Source organism: Boleophthalmus pectinirostris, unplaced genomic scaffold (genome assembly GCF_026225935.1).
Source record: "Boleophthalmus pectinirostris isolate CB_2022bp ecotype Guang Dong unplaced genomic scaffold, ASM2622593v1 HiC_scaffold_18, whole genome shotgun sequence".
NCBI lineage: Eukaryota > Metazoa > Chordata > Actinopteri > Gobiiformes > Gobiidae > Boleophthalmus > Boleophthalmus pectinirostris.
The window spans coordinates 36839008-36857547 of NW_026571133.1; positions in this window are offsets into that span (position 1 = coordinate 36839008).

An 18540-nucleotide genomic window follows, 5' to 3' on the forward strand; every position below is an offset into this window, starting at 1 on the left:
TTTTTCACTGATTAAACCTAAACCAACACAAGAGTCAGCACAGAAGCATGAGTGAGATCTTTGTGCACAAAAAACATTACTGGCATCATAATAATAGTTAGTTTTTAATTACATTTAGAACAGGGGTGCTCACACTTTTTCAGCATGCGAACTACTTACAAAATGACCAAGTTAAAATGATCTACCTAATACAAAGCCAAGCAAACTGCACTGAAACACTCTGTGCCCCTTTTTTGGACCCTCACCCACAGTTTGAGAACCCCTTCTTTAAGAGAACTTCCTCTGGCACTTTACACAAAACTGTGAAAAAAGAAGGAAGATTTTTAAACCTGTTTTTTTAAAGTTCCAAACTGGAGTTGCATTCTTTTCTGGTTTTGCAGTGATATTTACCAGCCTCTGCACGTTTACCAAACCAAACACACATCGTGACAAACACAGATGCATTTGTGCACTTTTGTTAGGCAAACTTCAGCCAAATGTGGCAGTAGGTCTGTTCTGTAGATCCGCTCTATGCTGTAGACCTGCTTTGTGCCAACACTGTAACACAAATTTAGACTGGTTTTTGCTTCACGTTTGGTCTTGCTCTTCTAATCAGCCGCACTGTGGGAGGGGCTTGTTTTCGCTGTACGCAGGAAGGAGCGAGAGCGTGAAAAGGCGAGGGGCGGCGTGCTGACGTGAGGCAGATGGACAGGTAGGATGTTTAGGAAGTTTAACCTGCCCTGTGATGCACGCTGGTACACGAGGGCACACGCTGTCGCAGACGAGCCGTGCATAGGGAGCGTGTGTATTTGTGATGTGCCGTAGAGTCTCCGCGGGTTTCAAATGAGCGCACAGGCTGCACTGAGACGCCCCACACGCTCTGGCACACCTGTACAAGTTTATTACCAACAGCAGCGGCCGTAATGAAATATGATCGCACTTGTTGAGAGTCAGACCTTGAGTGAGAGACAAGACCGAGTCCAAACGCGAGTCCAAGACGAGATCTACCCACACGACCTTGGTGATCGACTGGTAGATCGCGATCGACGTATTGGGCACTACTGATTTAGATGATCCATTATTATATATAGATGATCCATTATAAAATGATTCAACTCTCAGTTTGAAGTGGTTTATACAAATCTGAGTTTTGGTTATTTCTCTTCTTCAGAACAGAACCAAAAAGTCGGCCAAATGTGGCCCTCGAACCAATTTTTCTTGGTCCTCTTCATGGAGAATTGGCCCCAACAGTCAAATATTACATTTAACAGCAAGTTTTTAAAATCTACCTTTTTAAAAACCAATTTATTCAAACATTTGAGCATGTCCCATTGAGGTTCTAAGCCTAAATGAAGGTCTTGTGGCTCAGTCTGACCTCTGCTAAAAACACCCATTTGAATGATTCACTGTACTGAGCACCAGTCTATGGCCCTCGATCGGCCCTTCACTTCACCCGTGTTTCAGCGTGAGGCTCTTAATGAAAAAAGTTTAGACACCTCTGGGTTAAGTGGTTCGATTGAACACTACAAGTTGAAACCTAGTGCAGTTTTCATGTGCTGTGGCTCACACTTTTACTCAAGTGAACTGAACCAAAAGGAAATAGAGTATCTCTCCCTGACTTGGCATCCCTTAGTCTGATTCATCAGCCGGTTTCACTTCATAGAAACCGTCTGACCTTGCAGCATTAGAATTTGTTCGCTAGATAGGTGACTTTTTTTATTTAACCAATCGCTGCTATTTGACCGTGATGTATGTAATTCTCTGCTAATAGGGTTAATTGGTATATTAAGCTTTTCCCAAATCCCATAGGAAGGACAATAATGTCTTTCCCCTTGATAAAATTCACCAAACATTCTCTTTGTTCTGGCTTTAAATCCTCACCTCAAAAACTGAAGGGTTAGAATTTCAGGGTAAAATATTTCAGAGTTGTTTTTAACAGAAAAAGTGTTATTTTAACTATTTGAAAATTAAATGGGTGTTTGACTTGGGGTTATTTGCCAGAGTTGATTTGGTTGAAGTTAATTCAACTTCCCTTAGTGTTAATTTGGCTCCTACCACCCATCACTTCAAACTCCTGCAAGAGAAGACCAGTTTGAACCAGTTTTGATCATAATTTCATCTTAAATGAACTGAAATAAAGTGTAAAAATAAAACACCTCTGTGTGTTGTTTAGCTAAATCAGGATAACCCTACAAAGTGTTACCTGTTTACTCTCAAACTGTTAATATAACTCTTGATTTCGGGGTTAAAAAGGAACTTTGGTCCAGTGTTACTTAATTAACATTTCCAAAAATGTTAAATTGACTCTAGAACAGATTGGACTCTTATAAACCCTGAGAAAAAGTTAAAATTGATTCTGTGAGAGTCAATTTTAACATTCCACTTTTGCTGTGCTCGATCTCGGAAATCGTTGCCAACACAGAATATATGTCTCTGATTGGCTGGTGCCTAAACTCGCACTTCCGGGGTTTTTGAGAACTGTCTAGTGTATTTTGATTCCTGACCTAGTCGCTGGGTAGAAATGAAATTGAGTGGAGGCACTAGGTGGCGCCAGCCTGGCTAGGCATCCCTTGGCTTGGCATCATCACTGGCATTATCATTAATACAGCGTGAGCTGTGGTCCTCTGTGTCTTTTGTTTTATTTATTTATTTATTTATTGTTTTTATCTGTTTTATTTTTTTAATACTGCTTTTTTGTATTGATTTTATTATTTTTGTTCATTGATTTTATTATTATTGTTATTGTATTTATTTATTCTATTAGTTTCCTCATGGTTGAAACATAATTCTGCAGATTATTTTTTTTTTTTTTTTTTTTTTTGCATTGCTACGTGAAGCACTTTGAAACTGTTTTGTTTATAAAATGTGCTATACAAATAAAGTTGGATTGGATCATAGGCATGAAGGGAAAAAAGGGGGGAAAAAGTCTGATTATACAAAAGAACAGATATTATCAATTCCCTCCTAACTATACATTTTGTTGTCTCTATCTCCTGTTTCAAACGTGACCCTACGGTTTTATTTTGTTTACTGTATGGGAAAAATTGCAAAAAATAAAATAAAATAAATATTGCAAAAGAAAAAACAAGTTGGGCCAAATTAGGGGAGGCTAGCTTTTCACATCAGCAGCACAGTTCACTTAAGTCCTCTTGGAATTCTTCCTCCTCAGTTCTTTAGTCTGGAGCAAAACAAACTCCACTTTCACACACACCCGGTCGAACTCGGCAAGACACTTCACCCACATTGTCTAGTAAGAAAGTGGTGTGTGTGTGTGTGAGTGTTGCTGTTCTTCGAAGGAGCTGATGGTGCAGATTGACAGCCTTGCTTCTGTCAGTCTGCCCTGGGACAGCTGTGGCTACAATAGTTACCACCACCGAGTATGAAGTGAATGAATAATGTTCTGTAAAATGCCTCTGAGTGTCCGATTATAGAGCTATACAAATGAAAAGCATTATTATTATTATTATAAATACAGTGGTCCCTCGTTTATGTTCTAAAAATAACCCATGATAGGTGAAATCCGCGAAATGGTCAACTTTATATTTTACAATGATTCTATCTGTATCTACCCTCACCGCACACTTTATACACTTTTCTCACACAAGACAGTTACAACCCTTTTTGCATCCTTCTTAAAACTTATTGCTGCTGTCGTCCTTCGGTTATTTTCCTACTTTATGTAACAAACCGAAGATTTATTTATTCCGTAATGGAGCCCTATAGCGCAGAGTCCTGCACCCGCACCCACGCAGTATCCAGTCACCCCTTAACCCAAGATTATATCAAACTTTTGCGCTTCCTACTGACTGACTGAACCAAGACTAAACCAGGACTAACCCAGGACTAATCTAGGACTGATTCCAGGAATGAAACAGGAGGACTAAACCAGGACTGAACTAGAACTAAAACAGGACTAAACCAGGACTACACCAGAACTGAACCAGGACTGAACCAGAACTCTTTGATCGGGACACGCTCGGAGGTGACCGCTGGAGAAAGGACCGACGAAGAGCTCCGCAATCCCTGTATCATTCGTTCATTAGTTTTTCAATATAAAACCAAAAATAAGAAAATGAAAAAACTAGTGTTTTCTTCGTTATTTGTCTCCAAAACCAAAATTTTAAAAACGGATAACGATTAGTTTTTTCAGTTTTCGATTTTGTGTTTAAATGAAGAATGGAAAAAAGGATAATGGCCTTTTCCTGTTTATGTGGCTTCTGTGAATGCGATGCCAAACGTTTGCGCAGCATACGGACTGAACCAGGAATGATCCAGGTCCGGGACCAGAGCGGGACCAGAGCCAGAGCGGGACCAGAGCATGACAAGAGCAGGACCAGAGCGTGACAAGAGCGTGACCATAGCGTGACCAGAGCGGGACCAGAGCGGGACCAGAGCCAGAGCGGACTCCGAGCTGCTCTGGTCCCGGTCTGGTCTCAGTCTCGGTCTGGTCCCAGTTTCAGTTCTGATCTCAGTCTTGGTCTGGTCTCGGTCTGGTCTTGGTCTGGTCTCGATCAATTGCCTGATCACGCAGCACTTCAGAATCACACTGCTATCAATCGAACATTTATCTAAATTTGGCAGCTGAACATATTCTGTACTGTACAGGAGACATGTCACGAAGGAGATTGACTGACAGTGGTCCACAATCCCTTAGCCAATCAGGACGCAGGTGGAGGAACACAATACGCGCTCATCTCAAATCTGCGAAACAGCGAGACCTCGAAAGGTGAACCGCGATATAGCGAGGGACGACTGAAAAACAATTTGTACAAGTCATAATTAGAAAAAAAAACATACCCTTTTGTTTCCCCAGACTCTAAACCAAATGAAAAAAAAAAATCCTTGTATTGAGTTTGCCTTTGCATAGAAAAATAAACACTGAATGAGATCTGATTCACAGTAAAGTCTCCGTGAATAAAAAAGGAATATTCTGTCAATAAAAAGTCCCGTGTATTTGACAATGAGCATGAGTAATTACACGGAGCTGTCATGAGGTCTTTGGAGTAGTTCAAAATTACACATAAATAATGGTTTCTAAACAGAAGTGATGGAGACTGACGTTAATGAGCTCCTGTTAATGACACTGCCAAAAGTGTTTAGAGATGAGGCCCCTGTATCATTCCACCGGCCCCAAACCTGAGCGCTGTGAAAAGCTCGTCAGGCTAATGGGCAGAGTTTAGAAGAGGTTGACTCCTGAGTGAATCAACATTTCTTTGTTTTTTTTTCCTTTCTAATTTGGCAGGCTGTGTTTCTGTTATAAATATTACACTTGAAAGGGGTTCTTTTAATGCACTATTAGTTTTTAAAAATGCGGTGTTTACCAAGATTTATGCTTCTGGTGAGTGGTTCCTTGATGTAAAAGCGCTTTATAAAATTTGACTATTGATAATCCGTATATCATTCGTTCATTGTTTTTTCAATATAAAACTAAAAATAAGAAAGTGAAAAAATAACAGTTTTCTTCATTATTTGTCTCCAAAACCAAAATGAAAAAATGGGATAAAGATTTGTTTTTTCAATTTTTGATTTTGTGTTTAAATGAATAATGGAAATAATGGCCGTTTCCCGTTTTCGTGACTTAAACTGTGATGCCGGACGCATACGGACTGAACCAGGACTAAACCAGGACTAAACCAGGACTAAACCAGGATTAAACCAGGCCTGGGACCAGACCGGAACCAGATCGGGACTGAGACCAGGATTTAGATTGGGAACAGGCCCAGGACTGAGACCGGGACAAGACCAGGACTGAGACCGGGAAAAGACCGGGACCAGACCAGGACTGAGACCAGGACCAGACCAGGACCAGATCAGGACTGAGACGGGGACCAGACCAGGGCTCAGACCAGGACTCAGACCGGGACCAGACCAGGACCAGACCAGGACTGAGACCAGGACCAGACCAGGACCAGATCAGGACTGAGACAGGGACCAGACCAGGGCTCAGACCAGGACTCAGACCGGGACCAGACCAGGGACCAGACCAGGACTGAGACCGGGACCAGACCAGGACTGAGATGGGAACCAGACCAGGACTCAGACCAGGACTCAGACCGGGACCAGACTGGGAACCAGACCAAAACCAGAACAGGACTGAGACCGGGACCAGACCAGGACTCAGACCAGGACTCAGACCAGGACCAGACCAGGACCAGACCAGGACCAGACCAGGACTGAGTCTGGGACCAGACCAGGACTGAGATCAGGACCAGACCAGGACTGAGATCGGGACCAGGACCAGGACTGAGACTGAGTTTTTTTTTCCATTATTCATTTAAATACAAAATCAAAAACTGAAAAAAAAAAAAAAAAGAATCATTATCCTTTTTTTCATTTTGCTTTTGGAGACAAATAATGAAGAAAATTGTTGTTTTTTTTCGTTTTCTTATTTTTGGTTTTATTTTGAAAAACGAATGAACGAATGATACACGGATTATTGACCTGGCCTTTTCAGTCCGGGCACTTACTTTTACCGGTCAGCCTTCGTTTAGCTGGTTTTAGCTGGATTTTATTCCTTTCATTTCTTTTATTCTATTTCTTTGTATTTATTTATTATAATTAATTGAATTGTTTGTATCGTCTGTTTTTGTTTGCTTTCTGTATGCTCTATTTTTATGCTATTGTATTGTTCTTTGTGGCTTGTACAGCACTTTGTAAAGTTAAAATATTATAATTATTTCAATACATTAAAATATTGGTAGTTTTAAGGTTCTTGTGACGAAGAGCCACATTTTCCTGTTGATTACATTGTACTTTGCCATGAAATATCTAAAAAGTGAAGGCACAAATCTTACTGACTAGACAAACTCACAAAAAATCAGCATTCTAACAATACTGATTTTAGTTGTCCCCCCATCTGCATTAAATATTATCAGCCTATAAAATGCTGTGATGTCACCTGAAACCCAGCAAATGAAAGTGACTAGCAGAAAGTTCCATAGTGAACCTTTAAAGCTCAAGTAACTTTTTTGTAAATTATTGTCCCCAAGAGTATATTGTACATGCAGTACTTTGTGACAAAATGGGATCAGTGCGTGCTGTCTGTGGCTAATAATAAAGTATTTCTATTTCTTGTCAAGGACCAAAAGTAGAACCTTGGATTTTAACAAGGTGCCCAAGGTTTTGTGAGAGCGAGAGATGAGGTACACTGACATAACACTGTGAAAAACAGGTAGATTTAAAAGGTGCATTGTGTAACTATTTGTTGGGGGTCCATCACCTGCTTGTTTCTACGAATATGTCATTGCTTGGCCTGGAATGTTCCACAGTGTGACATTAAACACCTCTACCTTACATTTGCTCAGTTACAGATGGTTTTATAGCTCAAACATACCTAGAAAAACTGTAACTTAGTTTAGTTTGCTCTCCATGATGATAGAAAGGTTTAATGCCATATTGTGAAACATTCCAGACAAAGCAAAACATGTTCATGGAGAAAAGTATTTGAAGGACCCACCTTTTCTACCAGAAAAGTTACACGAGTTGACCATAAGTTTGATTAAACATTGTAACGGTGTAACCAAGCCAATGTCTAGGTTAAGAAGCATCCATGCCGTTTTTTAAAGGGCCCATCTCATGCAAAATAATTCTTTTCATATTGTATTTTCTGCACATATACAGCACAGTTTTGGTTTTGGAACATCCATTACACAATAGTTATGAAAACTTACAGATTTTTTGGAGGCATCACAGACCAGGAACTTTAAAAGGCCGACTATTGCTCATCCCCCCGCCCGTCCTGAGAAAGCACAGGCTCCGCCCTCCAAACGTGACGTAGGCTCTGAGTGAGCCGCCCTTCCTCCGCCATCTCAGGGAGGGAGGGGGAGACAGGTGGCACCCTGAGAGCGGTAGGAATAAACTTTTATTCATCATGACGATACAGCGTGTTCAGCCGCATGTGTTTGACCCGGAATCGGACGAAGACTTTGAGATGCACGAAGCTCAAGCACCGCATCCACATCAGCTGAACATTACTGACTGATAAAGTATTAATAAACACTAGTACATAAACTTATTATATTGTGTACACTGCGATATAGAACAATGAGCTTATGCTGTTGCTTTTGTTTAGGTGTACATGTGGGAATTGTCAGCCGATGCAGGGTGGAGGTGGAGGCGGTGGAGCGGGGGAGGGGGGCGGGTGCGAAGCGCCTTCTGCTACGTCAAATGCGTCATAGATGTAGCTGGCCACGCGTCATCGTTGTAGCAGCTTTAGTTCATTGTCACGTGGGAGGGTGGCAGAAATACAGATTTTTTTAAAAATAAATTGTAGTAAAAAAAAATCTGAATCAATCTAAAAAACACTTTGGCGACATATACAAGGCCCACACATCACTCTTAGAAGGTAGAAAGCTCTGAAAAGTTGATTTTGCAGGAGATGGGCCCTTTAATGTCTAGTTCATTTATTTTCAGCACCATGGACAGCACTACATTACAATAATACATTCTGAAGTGTCTGACAGAAATTATGCAAACTAACAAAGTTTTAAATTAATCTGATTTTAGTCATGAATATATGCATTCCAACAGTGTGTATATCATAGCTGTATCTTCATCATTAGCCCTCCTGCTAACTTTGTATTTAGTATCTTTACACTTGCAGCAGGTGGCCTTCCCTCTGCAGAGCCTGTTCACACACACTCTGCTGCACGTATTTTAAGCACACAGCTCTCACACACCACGGACAAGTTTGGCACTCATGGTAGAGCTGACAACTACTAGCATGCTAATGTGCACTACCTGATTATTAGATGATAAAGCATTTCATCATTAGATGCAGACAGCACACAGTGGACACATTTGTCTGGGAAAAAAAAAAAAAAAAAACACTATATGGGACTAATGCATTATTATTATTATTATTATTATTATTTAGTTGTAGTAGTAGTAGTAGTAGTAGTAGTAGCAGTAGTAGTAGTAGTAGTAGTAGTAGTAGTAGTAGTAGTAGTATAATATACCTTTGCTGGGGAATGACAAAGACTATGCTTTGATACATGGGGGAAAAAATAGGGAAAAGGACCTTTATTTACCACTGATACTATGTCTAACTCTAAATAAATCTTTCATCTTACTTTAAATCACAGTATGTTTACCTGATTCATCAGCTGGTTTTAGTTCGTGGAAACTGTCTGACCTCGCCGCATTAGGATTCAAATTCCGTAGAAAGAAGTTCAGTAACGTCTTTCCCCTTGATAAAATTCACCAAACATTCTTTTTGTTCTGGCTTTAAATCCTTGCAGTCATCATTGCCAACACAGAATGTTTGGCTTCATCTGCATCCATCTCGACCACTTTGTTTACTGTTGTTCTGTACCACAAAAAAGACCCAGACAGGACCTTGAGTTTGACGTCACGGCTTCACAGCTCTTCATTGATTGGCCGGTGCTCGGTCTACAACTTCCAGGGTTCTTGCAAACCGTCTACTGTATTCTGATTCCTGACCTAGTCGCTGAAAAGAAATGAACTTGAGTGGAGACACTAAGTGGAGCCAGCCTGGCTAACAGTATGTAACTTTTTAGCCAAAATAGATATAAAATAAAAGCATGTTATATTCATAGTTGTGTTTATTGCCTTGAAAAACTTGTGTTGGCTCCAACTGCCTGTCTCCATGGAAATGCTGTTCCTTTCTCTATCTCCTTTGTTTAAAACTATGATTTTAATGTTATATTCCTATGGAATCATGCAGATGGTGCACCGCCCCCAGAAAGTTGCACACTGTGCCTTTAATTATGAGTATATGCATAGTAACAGCTGTATGTGTATCTTCATTATTAGCCCCCCTGCTAAGTTTCTATTTAGCATCTTCACACTTTCAGCAGGTGGCCTCCCCGCTACATCTTTCCACCATGTTACCCTGCTGACACTGTCTATAGGATGTAGTTTAAAGACGGGGTCTTATGCAAAATTGGCTTATTTCTGTGCAATGCTCAGCCCACAAGCCTACATCATCCATCCTCCCACACGACAACTCTGCACAAATATACACAAATGTGATGCAAAACCAAGGAGGGGAGACCAAGAGTTAAAAACAAAAGTGAACTAATTAAACATGTTAATATGTTGTAATCGTCAAATATGGTGATTTAAATGTGTTAGCAGTTAATACACCATAGAAGTAAAATACCTCCTCTTTAAAGTCCTGTATTACACAACATTTACTTTTGTGGCTTTAACTCATGCTTGAATATTGCTACCTCCTCAAAAACAGGCCTGGAGCTGTGTTTTGTTTCATTCACATAAGTTTGAGTAATCTTTTATTATTAGTCTGTCTACATTTCCAAAGCTCAGAACACTCTATTCCACCTTGTGATGTCACGCAGAGGTAGTTTTCAAGTTAAAAGCTACATTTTACTTTAACTTCAGTAGAGATTGGCAATTCCAGGGCTGAAATGATCCAAATAATTCTAATGAAGGTGTATGGAGTTTAAAAACACAGTGGCGAACCTCCTGTATGGTACCTTCACTGGCTCCCTATCACCACCCAAGGTCTACCCAAGTACAAGGTCTCCCTCCTCACTCACCAGTGCATCCACGGACATTCCCCCCAGTACCTTAAGGAACTCCTCACTCCCCAGACCCCCTCACGCTCCCTCCGCTCTGCATCCACTAACACTCTCCAACCCCCCAGAACCAAACTCTGCGCCATGGGTGACCTTTTCTGCTGCAGCTCCAAGGCTCTGGAATGCTCTCCCCGACCACCTGAGAGCCCCAGAGTCTACTTCTGTTTTAAAATTAAAAAAAAATAAATAAAAATCTTGAAACATATCTTTTTACTAAAGCCTTTTGTTAATTGTATTTTATTTCTATTTGATTTTATTGGTTCTATGTTGTGCACTGTAATAGTTTTAGCTTGATGCACTTTTATTCACTGTTTTTAACTGTAGCACTTTGAGATTATTTTATGTAAAGTGCAATATAAATAAAATGTATTATTATATATATTATTATTATTATTATTATTATTAGTAGTAGTAGTAGTAGTAGTAGTAGTAGTAGTAGTAGTAGTAGTAGTAGTAGTAGTAGTAGTAGTAGTATAGTAGTACTAGTAGTAGTAGTAGTAGAGTAGGTAGTAGTAGTAGGTAGTAGTAGCAGTAGTAATAGTAGTAGTAGTAGTAGGGAGTAGTAGTACTAGTAGTAGTAGTAGTAGTAGATGGTAGTAGTAGGTAGTAGTAGGTAATAGTAGTAGTAGTAGTAGTAGTAGTAGTAGTAGTAGTAGTAGTAGTAGTAGTAGTAGTAGTAGTAGTAGTTAGTAGTAGGTAGTAGTAGTAGTACTACTACTACTAGTAGTAGTAGTAGTAGGTAGTAGTAGTAGTAGTAGGTAGTAGTAGTAGTACTACTAGTAGTAGTAGTAGTAGGTAGTAGGTAGTAGTAGGTAGTAGTAGTAGTAGTAGTAGTAGTAGTAGTAGTAGTAGGGTAGTAGTAGTAGTAGTAGCAGTAGGTAGTAGTAGTAGCAGTAGTAGTAGTAGTAGGTAGTAGTAGTAGGTAGTAGTAGTAGTAGTAGTAGTAGTAGTAGTAGTAGTAGTAGTAGTAGTAGTAGTAGTAGTAGTAGTAGTAGTAGTAGTAGTAGTAGTAGTAGTAGTAGTAGTAGTAGTAGTAGTAGTAGTAGGTAGTAGTAGTAGTAGTAGTAGTAGTAGTAGTAGTAGTAGTAGTAGTAGTAGTAGTAGTAGTAGTAGTAGTAGTAGTAGTAGTAGTAGTAGTAGTAGTAGTAGTAGTAGTAGTAGTAGTAGTAGTAGTAGTAGTAGTAGTAGTAGTAGTAGTAGTAGTAGTAGTAGTAGTAGTAGTAGTAGTAGTAGTAGTAGTAGTAGTAGTAGTAGTAGTAGTAGTAGTAGTAGTAGTAGTAGTAGTAGTAGTAGTAGTAGTAGTAGTAGTAGTAGTAGTAGTAGTAGTAGTAGTAGGTAGTAGTAGTAGTAGTAGTAGTAGTAGTAGTAGTAGTAGTAGTAGTAGTAGTAGTAGTAGTAGTAGTAGTAGTAGTAGTAGTAGCAGTACCACATGACATCACAAAGTACAACAGAGAGTTTTTCATATGACAGAAGTCAGCTTAAATTTGCAGCATTTTTGTGTTAATAATGTAAATGAAACAAAACACAACTCCAGGTCTGTTTGTGATGAGGAAACATTACAACATAGATCAGAAAATAGAGTTATATCGGCCTTTTAAGTGAATACCTACTGGGCTGTAACACACACATGTATTCTCCACACCTCCATAGTCAGCTGTAGTACAGGCACACATCTCCAATGACATTTTATTGATGCTTCCCTGTGCTCTGTAGAAATTGAATTTATCCATGTGTGCACGAGGCAGCTTGTAAATGCGCGTGTAACCAGGAGTCAAGGAAGTACTTCATCTGGGCTATAGGATAATCGCAGATCAAACTGTCACTGTGGAATAGACCTGGGTGTTACCTTTTACACGCCTGTTCTGTTATTTTCCGCTACGTTATGTTTTAAAGCCCTAAATGGTAAGGTGAAACTTCAGCTGTACTTTAGTCATGTAACAGTGGGTTTGTAGCATAGTCAGTTTTTCTTACATAACTTTAAGAGCCCATATTTTCTGATATTACATTGTTGTTTCTGCAGCGCAAACATACCTGGAGTTGTGTTTTGTTTCATTCATAAATGTTTAACACACAGAGCCTGCATTTAAACTGTATTCTTCTCTCAAACTGAAAACACTATGTTCCACCTTGTGATGTCACGTGGTAATGCAGGAAGTGCTTAAACTCAATACACCTTCACTAGAATGAGTTAGATCAGGGGTTCTTAACCTTTTCAATCTTGGGGCTCTGAACAAAGTAACCTGGGGCCCTATCTCATATTAAACATATTATATTGTACTGATTGTGCGGCCCCCAAGGAGGTGGTCCCGGCCCTACTTTGGGCCCCGGGCCTATGGTTAAGAATCACTGATTTAGATGATTTAAGCCCTGAAATTGTCCATTTCTACTGAACAAAAGAGGTTGCTGTTAACTTGAAAACTACCACTTCATGACATCACAAGGTGAAATAGAGCAATTTGATCTTTGGAGACACAACCAGCCCAATAAAGCAGGATTACTCAGACAAGTGTGTATGAAATAAAGCAAAGTTCCCGGTATGTTTTTGAGGAGGTGATGACATTCTAACATGGCTTAAACCTTACAAGAGTGAGTTTTCAATTATATAGGACCTTTATAGCTGATTTTTACTGTCCGAGGGTCAGCTCCAGCTCGTGGTCCCCAAAACAAGACTTAAAACCACATATGAACAGCCCCCACAGTGGAGAGTTTTAAGTTTTTTTTTTTTTTTTTTTTTTTTTTTTTTTTTTTTTTTTAATTAAATTAAATTTAATTAATTAATTTAATTTATTTTTAAATTTTATTATTTATTTATTTATTGTTTTTTATCTATTTTTTTAGTTCTGCTTTTATGTATTGATTTTATTATTTTTGTTCATTTTTTTTATTATTATTATTTTATTTATTTATTCTATTAGTGTCTTTATTAAAAATAATTCTGCAGATTTTTTTCTTTTTAAAGTAAAATGTTTTGCATTGCTATGTGAAGCACTTTGGAAACTGTTTTGTTTGTAAAATGTGCTATACAAATAAAGTTGGATTGGATTGGATTGAAAAACAAACAATTTGCAGTGTTCCAAAGTTAAGAGTTTGACATATGGGGGGCACACAAGTGTTTCTCTGCTCCAGAGCAGATCACACGTTTATTACAGGTTTGATTGGCTGTGAAATTTGAGGGAATTATGCAGTAAACAAGTCTGAAAGTAGTTGGGCGACAGTAGCTCAGTTGGAGTGTTGGTTCTCTGTTCTGGTGGTTCAAAACTCATGAGAGCGGTCAGATCCACTGTCCCGCAGGCTGACACTGTGATTCCAGCTCCTACAGATGAATACTGTTGTTGTGCCCTTGGGCAAGACACTTAACCCACCCCGCCCCCAGTGTCCGTGCACACTGGGGTATGAATTTGTATGAATGGATGAGTGATTCACTTTGTCTTGAAGGTGTAAAAGCGCTGTATACAAATGTGACTATATACCAAAGTGCTTCATGAAGTAATGAAAGTATGAATCTTGGCAGGTCTATGAGATTTTTGCACAAATAACTGACTGTGTGAAGAATCCCTCAGTCATTCAGGTAGAGTCCATAGTGAGGAGATAATTCAGTTTGTCGACTGGACAAAAGTTAGTTTGGACAAAACGCCGAGCTGCAAACAAAGCAATGTTTGTGCACTGAATGGAGCAGAGCACATTGCACAAACAAAGCAATGTGGTCTGCTCCATTCAGTGCAGTGAAGACTGCGGTGAACGCTACATTGGACAAACTAAACAGCTACTTCACAAGAGGATGTACCAACACAGACGAGAGAGCAGCAGTGGACCTCAGTCTGCAGTAGAGATCTCAGTACATCTCCTCTTAAAAACCACGGGCCACTCATTTGAGGACAGCGAGGTACAGATTTTAACCAGGGAAAAAAATTGATCTGAGAGGGGAGTGAAAGACGCCATTTTTGTTAAGAAAGAGAATCCTTCTCTAAACAGAAATGGAGGCCTCAGACACCACTATCTCCTATTTACAACTCCATCCTCAAACCTAGATCAAAACAAACAAGAGAACAACAGGTGTAGCCAGGTCAGGTCCAGAGTTGTGGAAGCTCCATTATGACCATGAATTGTTCTGCTAATTAGACCCCACACCCTGTACAGGTCAATAGGCCGAACTAAAAAACAGAAACTGTAAACAAGTGTGTGTGTTAGTTTCAGAGTAGTTAGTTAGTCTTCCCTGCAGACAGATATAAGGAAGTGTCCACCAGCGTCTGACCAGAACTGAAGAAGCAGCTTGGTTGAGCTGCTTCATCCGAACTAACTTTTGTCCAGTTGGCAAACTGAATTTTCTCCTCGCCAAATAACTGACTGATTAACATTAAAAAGTAAAGTATTTGTAAAGGTGGTGTTCAATACAGCAAGAGTTTCAAATGCATTGTACAGAGTCATAACACCTTTAAAAACTCCTGTAGAAGTAATTCCAGGCCTAATTTAGGTCTGTATCACAATAATCATAATAAAATGTTATTCAGGTTACAGTGATAGACATACTTCAAGTTGCAGTCAAAAGTACTGCCTGTGATCATTTGGGCCAATTAAACATCAAGCCTGAGAGCCATTAAAAACTGGTCTGAGAGTCACATTTGGCTCACCCTGCCAAGTTTGGACACCCCTGATTTAACGTGAAATATGGTTCTGTTCTTAAAGACTGTAAAAATCAAGTACATCATCTTACTGCCAGTGAGCTTGCCTTTCCACAAATCCGACCTGTAACTTGACCTGGTGACATCACATGCTTTTCTCGTAGCCTTCACTTTCTTATTGACGAAAAGCAGTTTATTTTTTTGTAATGATTTTAATTAGCCACATGCTCCGTTGCTAATCTAATTGATTACATTTGAGCAGACATGTGCGACCCCAAATAGATGTGATTTTAATGTCATAACTTCGTAGCAAGTATTTAATTAAATGTGCACTTTTAACAGACTTATAATATTCTCCCAACATCCGACTAATAGAAAATGATTTGCTGATGTTTACAGTTGAGTGCGTATTCTTGTAAGCCGTGAGTAATTTTCATGACGGATTCCAGCCACTTTTAATCTCCAAATAAAATGCCTGTGCAATGTCACTTGGTAAATTAATTAAACGTCGTGGACTACACAGAGTTTTATGGCCTGTTGCTGTAAATATGCCAAGCTTAATTAAATGACAAAAATAAATTAAAGTTGGATTAGTGAGTGAATGACCTGCCACAGACATCATCCTGGTTAACGTCGGTAGAGGTGTGGAGAGGTTCACAAGAGTCAATTTCTTCAGATGTGATTTTTGTTATATTTAACCTTTATTTAACCAGTTGAGAAATCCCATTGAGATTAAAACATGTAAAACATACATACATACATACATACATACATACATACATACATAACATACATACATACATACATACATACATACATACATACATACATACATACATATACATACATACATACATACATACATACATACATACATACATACATACATACATACATACATACATACATACATACATACATACATACATACATACATACATACATGGATACATACATACACGGATACATACATACATACATACATACATACATACATACATACATACATGCATACATACATACATACATACATACATACATACATACATACATACATACATACATACATACATACATACATACATACATACATACATACATACATACATACATACATACATACATACATACATACATACATGGATACATACATACATACATACATACATACATACATACATACATACATACATACATACATACATACATACATACATAGATACATACATACATACATACATACATACATACATACATACATACATACATACATACATACATACATACATACATACATACATACATACATACATACATACATACATACATACATACATACATACATACATACATACATACATACATACATACATACATACATACATACATACATACATACATACATACATACATACATACATACATACATACATACATACATACATACATACATACATACATACATACATACATACATACATACATACATACATACATACATACATACATACATACATACATACATACATACATACATACATACATACACGTACACACATACATGCATACATACGGCGGCAGCGGCAGGACAGGGCCAGCACCAGAAGATGGCGGCTTGAGCAGGCATGAGTGAGGACGCTGCGCACCAAACTTTGAAACACTTTTCAAAAGGAACTTACTTGGCTTCATCTTCAATTAAACTTGCCTTATAATGAGTTGCTGTGGAAAAAGAGAGACTATCACCACAAGTGCACCTCCCAAACAGAGCCCTACTCGTGCGCTGTTAGCAGACAGACTCTATTGACATTATTCCATGGAAAAATGTACGGACATTACCTCACAAATATCTCCTCACCAACAAGCAAAGGGAAATCTGCTACAAACTTCTACATCTCTGTTATCTGCTAAAGAATCATCTTAGAAGGGCAATGGACACAAACTGTACATTTTGCGAACTGAAAAATGAAACCATCTCTAACTTATTTTGGACCTGCCCAGACTCTGTGTGTTTTTGGAAAGAATTCATAAAACATATACACAACTACTTATGCCATTTTACCCTTTCTTATTAAAGATGTGCTGTTTGATATTTACAGTGTGCATCATACGAAAAGTAAACACTCTTATATAATGAATCTGTTAATCAACAAGAGTCAATGTTATGTAATACAGAACCTTTAACCTAAACTTTAATTCCAACCACCCAGAACCCCTTATACACCATTTGTTACCATTCAATCAACAAAAACACATTTTATTCCCCTTTTCTTGCAAAAATTGTCCTCTCTTTCTTTTTTCTGATGTATTGTGTCTGAAATGAACGCGTTTCAAATCGAGCTCTCACATGACACATCCACTCTGGGGCTGTTTGATGGAACTTCCTGTTTGTATCTCTGCTGAGTGATATGTGTGTGATGGATAGTGTGTCCTGGGTCATATCTCCATCATTCATAACCTGGTGCAATGTCATAAACAACAGCACAGTACAATTCATCACAGACCCGGGTGAAGGCAAACAGCAGCAATTGTATAAATAATAGAATCCAGTGTTAAAGGTGCATTGTGTAACTTTTCTGATGGAGGGTCGGTCAAATGCTTTTCTCTGTGGAGATGTTATTTCTTTGTCTGGAATGTTTCAAACTATGGTATTAAACTTTTCTATCTTCATTTAGACCAAACCAGACAAAGTTACAGGTCAGATCTGTGGAGAGCCACTCACAATCTGAATGCCTGTTTTTCTAGATATTTTTGAGCTATAAAAATGCTTTTAATTGAATAAAAAGTAAAGTAAAGTAGAGCTGTTTAATGTCACTGTGGAACATTTCAGGCAGAGCAATGACACATCCATAGAATCAAGCATGTATATGCTTTTAAAAAGAGTCGAGCTAATTGAATAACATATATTTTTTAGCAGTTTTTCTATATATCTGTATACTTTTGTTTGCTCAGATTATGAAAGTGTTAAAAATAAACCAGTCAGCCTTTTCACCAGATCTCAAACTATAATAGATACTTTTCTTTTTCACTCCAGTTCAAAGATGTTGTGCAGTAGAAAGAACTAGTACAGATACATGCTCTCAGATGTAGTGAAGTAAAAGTACAAAGTATCCACTTTGTATGTGTACATGTATCCCTGTACTTAAAAGTACAATACCTAACATTTATATTAAGTACAATACTTTACTACCTTTACTTTGAGACATTCCACCACTACTATAATGTATATCTATGTGTCTATCTGTGTATCTATCTACAGTTTTATGCAAAAGTACAGTGATTAGTTGTTAGGTGTAAACATAAACTGTATAAAGAAGTGAACTAAGCGAATGTGATGTCACCCACAGCTTTGGGCTCCACTCAAATGAAGCTCACAAAGCTACAGG